Raw genomic sequence first — 7,550 nt, forward strand, 5'->3', positions numbered from 1 at the left:
TCACAATTCATGTTTCAGATCATAGTGCGAATAGTATTATGACAGGGATTATATCTATGGATAAGGACAGGATTTTTGATGGACAGATCCAAAAGCTTCACAAAGTGTTTCCTGTACTTTTACAACATTATTTGAGGTGGTACAGTGGATAGAACATTAGGTGGGCAGTCAGGGAGGCAAGTTTAAACTTGGCCTCAGACACTTACTAGCTATGTGACCCTGGACATGTCACTTAATCTCTCTCCGCCTTAGTTTTCCCGTTGGTAAAATGGGGATAATAATAGGTACTATATTATATATGTGCTATGTTATTATTAAAAATAAATTTTAAATAAACTGTTATAAATGATCACCTTTTCATTCTGGTTAGGATGGAAAAGCCTCAGGTAACTTTTGATGCTCTGTATAGAGCAGAAATTATTTAGACAAATCCATATAAAATGTATATATCCATTTTAATCACAATTAATTTGGAACTTTAAAGCCCAAAAGACATTTTCTTCATCATTATGTAGAGGACCAGCAAATATTGAGAGAAAAAGACAGGCAGGAAGAAACGGTGAGACAGAGACAGAAATGACATTCCCAATTTTAAATGTTTTCAGACTTTAAATTAATTTTTAAAAACCATTTTGTTTTCATAGAAACCAGTTCTCAGAATTAGAAAGTTATGTTCCAGCTAAGATGGCAAAGTGAAGAAAAGCAGAACAGCTCAGCTCTCATTTAAGTACTTGAATAAAGATCAAAAAAGAGTACCAGACTGACTGAACAAGGGAATGAAAGAAACAAGGAAGGAAATAAGCATTTATTAAGCACCTACTGTGTGCCAGGAACTGAGTTAAATACTTTATGAACATTTCATTTGATCCTCCCAACAGCCCTGCAGAGGAGGGGCTATATTTCTTCCCACTTTACAGTGGAGGTAACTGAGGCAAACAGAGGTTAAGTGACTCGTCCAGGGTCACAGAGTGATTAGCGAGTGTCCAAGGCCAGGTCTGAATGAAGTGTTCCTGACCCCAGGCTCAGCTCTCTATCCACTGCACCATTCAGCTGCCTTGATAATTAGATCAAGGAATTAAAAGAGAAACTACAGTAAGTGCCTTTGTCCAGCTCTGGTCAGCACAAAAAGGCAGCCAGGAGCCAGCAGACACTGAAGAAGAGGTCCTACCAGAGAAGAGGGGTGAGCATAGTTGTTAGAAACTTGTGCACTCAGGGAAAAAAGACCAGTGTTCCACAAGGAAGCTCCAAGGTGGATCATATACCCCTAGCCTGCTGACTATGGATTCAAGGACAGAAACTAGCATGACTAAGACTGGAATCAGTTGATCAGACTGGAATGACCCAAGGGCTCTGAAAGCTCATAGTATACAGACCTGATCATTCCCTGAGGGTCCTGAAAAATGTACCCTTCTGGACCCTAAGGATATAGAGAAGCCTAAAACCTTTCAGCAATTTGAACAGAGATGCTCTAGGAAAATAAAAAGTAATCAATAGGATTCTAGATAATACAGATCAGAACCAAACAGTTCCCCACTACCCTATCCAAGAAGGCAGGAGGGAGCAGAGCCTGGCCCAAACACAAAGTCCCAAATGAGGAGGTTCAGCTGGAAATAGGAGTAAGCACAAGGAGACACTGAAAATAAATAAATGTTATCAACCCAGGGATGTCCAAGACAAAACCCCAGAAATAGAGAATAACTCTACAACAACTATAAGCAGAGCTGCACAGAAAAAAAAAATAGCTTGGCCAAAAGGATTATAAGAGTTCCTGGAAGAAATGAAGCAAGAGACAATGTAAAATTATAAATAAGAGCAATGGAGGGAAAGAATTAGAAAGAAAATAAAGTTGAGTACAGGAACTGGTATATCTCATTCAAGTAACAGACTCCCTGAAAATTAGAATGGATGAAACAAATCAATAATTCCATGAAGCAAGGAATATTAAAACAAAATATAAAAACTGAAAAAATAGAAGAAAATATAAAGTATCCACTATCAAAACCAACTGACATGAAAAAGAGTCAAAGATGATTAAAGAATTAGCAGACTCCCTGAAAATCATGCCTTTAAAAAAGGTTTATTTCAAGAAATCATAAATGATAAATAAATAAATAAGTACTGAAGAACAAAGTGAAAATAGAAAGCATCTACCTCCTAAAAGAAACCTCAAACATAAACTCCCAGGAATATCAAATCCAAAATCCAGAGTTTCAAAGTCCAGGAAATATGAATGCAAGCAGCCAGGAAGAGTGAGTTCAAATGTCAAGGAACCAGAATTAATTAGGAGGCTCACACAAGATATGGCATCTGCCACCATAAAGAAAAGGAAATCTTGGAATAAGGCATTCTGAAAGGCAGATGATAAAAGGCTTGCAATAAAAAATAGCCTATTCTATATAACAACATAATCCTACAAAGCAAAAGAAACAAAAACAAAAAATCAAAAAACAATTTTTACTGCAGTAGAAGACTTCCCAGCATTTCTGATGAAACGACCACAGCTGAGTAGAAACTTTGAAATACAAACACAGGAATGGAATCAAGAGAAATGTAAATAGGCAAATACATTTAAACTAGAAGGAGCTATACAATGATGAAATGCTTATATTTTAACAAGGGGAAAAGAAAAAGCGTCCCTAAAGAATTCTGATGCTTTAAAAGGTCACAGAGAATTAAACAATGGACATAGTAGTGGTTTTGTTCTGTTTTGATGGTCTTATGAGAAGAAAGAAAAGGAAGGGAAAAAAGAATATACCAGAGAAGAAAAAAGTAAGAGGGGAAACTTACTATCTCATGTAATCAGAGTACATGAGAAGAAGAGTATACAAACATGGAGGAAGGAGTGGGGGCAAGAGGCTTCACATGAACCACACTTTCATTTGAACTGGATATGGGAAAGTAGAACACATACTTAAAGATATTAAACAAAAAGGAAGCAGGCAAGGAGAGGGTGGGGAGAAAGGGTGTTGAGAGAGTGGGTAGAACTGGGGAGAGATTAGTCATAAGCAAAACAAATTCCAACATCAAAATATGCATTGTGAAGAAAGGAATAAAAGAAAAAGAAGCAAGGATAAGAATCTGCAATCAATGGCTTGGGTGAAAGCAAAAGAAAAGGAGCCGTGGGGTAGAAATAGAACACTTTAATTATAGATCATTAGTGCTGAACACACTCTCTTGCACCACCACCTTCTTTTTTACAAAGGGGGAGAAAGGGGACAGTCAAATCAACTAGCATTTATTAAGTGCTTACTATGTTCTAGGAACCCTGCTAAGTACTGGAAAAACAAATAAAAGCAAAAAGAATCTCTGCCCTCAAGGAGTTTATAATCTAAGGGGAAAGCACATAAAAAGAAGCTGAAAAATGTTGTGGGGGTGAGAGGAAGGAAGAGAAGATTTAAATAGGCAGAGGCATGGTGAAAAGAGAGCCTGTAGAGTCAGGAAAAGTCTGGAGATGAATGAAGGACTCTAGGCACTCATGGTCTAGGAACCTTCCTTAAAATGAGGTTCTGGAAGGAACTAACCAATCAGAGTATGGGACCACCAAAATGGCGGGATAATCCAGGGTGAGAAGGCACAAGGATGAAGAGATTTTCCAGAGTGAGAAGGCAAAAAGCATAAGAAGATAGGATGGCGGGAAATATACAATTATCAGTCATAAACATGAAACCAAGTAAGATGCACTTGCCAGAAAAGAATAGCAGAATGGATCAGAAAATAAAATCCAGCAACGTGTTGTTTACAGGAAACATAAAAAAAAAACCTCACAAAGAGTTAAAATTAGGGGCCAGAAAAATCTATTATGCTTTAAGTGAACCTAGAAAAAAAAAAAGCAATAGCAATCCTGATCTCACACATGCAAGAGCAAAAATAGACATAATTAAAGGAGATAGAGATAAAACAGATAAACATTATGCTCAAAAAAGCAATAGCAATCCTGATCTCACACATGCAAGAGCAAAAATAGACATAACTAAAGGAGATAGAGATAAAGCAGATAAACATTATGCTCAAAGGCATTATTATCATAAGTTAATATTCACCAAATGGCATAGCATCTAAATGTATATGGAAAAGTTAATCGAATTACAGGAAGAAATCATAGTAAAACTCTAATAGTTGGTAACCTCAATGCACTCCTTTCAGACAGACAAATCTAACTCCTTTCTTAACCTTCATATCCATTCATTTGCCAAATCTTGTCTCACACCTGACCTTTTCTTTTCATATACAGCTACTACTGTAATTCAGATCCTTGTGACTTCTTGCCTAAATTATTGCCGCAATCTCCAAACTGGTTTCTTGGCCTCAAGTCCTTAACCACTCCAGGCTATCCTATGCAATGCTGCCAAAGTAGCACGTAAGCTCTGGCTCCACTCTGGGTGCCCTTGGTCATGCCCGCTATAGTGCCCCCTCAGGGTTCTCAGGGGCATAAGTATATCTCTTTGCTACTTGCTTGAGACCCCCACCCCACCCCAGCTGCACTGCCCTTACTCTAGGGGGCCTGTCACTAATACCACAGTTCCATTTAACCTGTTACACTGAAGAGTTTTTACAAAGTGGTATTTATTTACTTTCTTTCTACCTGACAGCTCCTTCTCAAGTTTCCTTTGCTAGATCCTCCTCCAGATCACACCCTCTAACCCTAGGTGTCCTGTTTTCTTCTCCCTCTAATCTATTTTACTAGGTGACCTCATCAGCTCCTATGAGCTATATCTATCTCTATGCTGATGAGTCTCAAATCTACCTGCCTCAACCTCTCTGCTGACATCCAATCTTGCATCTTCAACTAATTTTCAGACATCTCTAACTAGATGTCCAGTAGACATCTTTAATTCAATATACCCAAAACAGAATTCATTATTTTTCCCCCTAAACCCTCCCCACCTCCTAATTTCCCTATTACTGTAGAGGGCAACATCATTTTCCCAGTCTCTTAGGTTTGCAACCTAGAAGTTGTCAACTCCTCACTATCTCTCATCCTCCACATCCAATCTATTGCCTAGACCTGTCGATTTCACCTCTCCAACATCTCTCATATATACACCCATTCTCTCTTCTGACACTGCCACCATTGTCCTGCAGGCCCTCATCACCTCATGGCTGGACTACCACAATAGCCTGCTGTAGGGTCTGCTTATCTCATCTCTCCTTCTAATCCACCCTACCTTCGACCATCAAAGTGGTTTTCTTAAAGTTCAGGTCTGACTGCTAAACCTCTTAGTAAGTCCGATGACTCCCCATCACCTCCAGGATCAAATAAAAAATGCTCTGTTTGGCATTCAAAGCCCTTCATGACCTAACCCCCTTCTACCTTTCCAGTCTTGCACTTTTCTCCTTGACATTTACTTTTCAATCCAGTTACACTGACTTCCCTGCTGTTCCACAAACAAGACACTCCATCTCTCAGCTCCTGGCATTTTCTTTGGCTGTCCCAGATGCCTGGAATGTTCTCTCTCCTCAACTCTGCTTGCTGACTTCCTTGGTTTCTTTAAGTCCCAACTAAAATTTCATCTTTTAAGAAAGCCTTCCCCAACCTTTCTTAATTCTAACGTCCTCCCTCTGTTAAGTACTTCCTATTTGTTGTCTCCCATTAGATTATAAACTCTTTGAGGGCTTGTTGTTCAGTCATGTCTGACTCTCCCTGATGCCCTGGACCACAGCAAGCCTTCTCTCCTCCACTATATCGATAAGTCTAAGTTCATGTTCGTTGTTTCCATGACACTTTCTATCCATCTCATCCTCTGCCATCCCCCTTTTCCTTTTACCTTCAATCTTTCCCAAGATCAGGGTCTTTTCCAATGAGTCCTGTCTTCTCATTACATGGCCAAAGTATTTAAGCTTCAGTGTTTGACCTACCAGTGAATACTCTGAGTTAATTTCCTTTAAGTATTGACTGATTTGATCTCCTTGCTGTCCAAAGAACTCTCAGAAGTCTTCTTCTTCAGCACCACAATTTGAACGTGTTGATTCTGCAGCACTCCACTTCCCTTATGGTCCAACTCTCATGGCCATAGATTGCTACTGGAACAACTATAGCTTTGACTATATACAGACCTTTCATTGGCAAGATAATGTCTCTGCTTTTTAGTATGTTGTACAGATTTGCCAGTTTTCCTTCCAAGAAGTGTCTTTTAATTTCATGACTGCAGTCGCCATCTGCAGTGATCTTTGAGCCCAAGAATATAAAATCTGACACTGCTTCCATTTCTTCTCCCTCTATTTGCCAGGGAGTGATGGGACCAGCTGCTAAGATCTTGGGGGCAGGGGGTTTATGTTAAGCTTCAAGCCAGCTTTTACACTTTTCCTCTTTCACCCTCAATAAGAGGCTTCTTAATTCTTCTTTCCTTTCTGCCATCGGAGTGGTATCATGTGCGTATCTGAGATTGTTGATATTTCTCCAGCAATCTTTTTGATTCGTTCAGCTTGGCATTTCAAACGATGTACGCTGCACATCAGTTGTTGTTCAACTGGGTTCAACTCTTCATGACCCTGTTTAAGGTTTTCTTTGCAAGATAACGGAGTAATTTGCTATTTCCTTCTCCAGCTCATTTTACAGGTGAGGGAAATGAGGCAATCAGGGGTAAGGGACTTGCCCAGGGTCACACAGCTGATAAGTGTCTGAAGCCAGATTTGGATCCAGGAAGATGGGTCTCCCTGACTTCAGGCCCAGCACTTGATATCCACTGAAACATCTAGTGCCGTTCCTTGAGGACGGGATGATTTTTTGCCTCTTTGTATCCCCAGCTCTTAGCAAATAGCCTGGCACACAGCAAGCACTTAATAAATGTTTATTCATTGATCAAAGATATAGCAAGAACAAAAGTACAAACATTTCCTTCAACACCTCAGGAGGCATAATGTCTCCCAGTTTGCTGATGATTACTGGACTTCAACTATGACCAAAAATAATGGCAGCTAGTATTTATATAGATAAGGTCTACAAAATACTTTTAAAATTTTTATTAATTTATTTTTTATTTTTAGTTTACAACACTCAGTTCCACAAGTTTTTGAGTTCCAAATTTTCTCTCCATCCCCTCCCCCCACCCAAGACAGCATGTAATCCAATGTAGGTTCTACATGCGCCTTCGCATTGAACTTATTTACATAATAGTCTAGTTGTAAAGAAGAATTATAACCAATGGAATAAACCATAAGAAAGAAGAAACGAAACCAAAAAAGTAGGGAAAAAAAAAGAGAGCAAATAGTTTGCTTTAATCTGCATTCGGACTCCATAATTCTTTCTCTGGATGTGCATAGCTTTTTCCATCATGAGTCTTTTGGACCTGTCTTTGAACCTTGTACCAAGAAAAGAGCCAAGTCTATCAAAGTTAGTGTGTCTGTAATCGTGTATAATGTTTTACTGGTTCTGCTCTCCTCACTCAGCATCAGTTCATATAAGTCTTTCCCAGTGATAATGAAGTCCATCTGCTCTTCATTTCTTATGCACAATAGTATTCCACTACATTCATATACCACAATTTGTTTAGCCATTCTCCAATTGATCGGCATCCCCTTGATTTCCAATTCTTTGCCACCACAAAGAGCTG

This window comes from Trichosurus vulpecula, chromosome 4, assembly GCF_011100635.1.
Source record: "Trichosurus vulpecula isolate mTriVul1 chromosome 4, mTriVul1.pri, whole genome shotgun sequence".
Taxonomy (NCBI): domain Eukaryota; kingdom Metazoa; phylum Chordata; class Mammalia; order Diprotodontia; family Phalangeridae; genus Trichosurus; species Trichosurus vulpecula.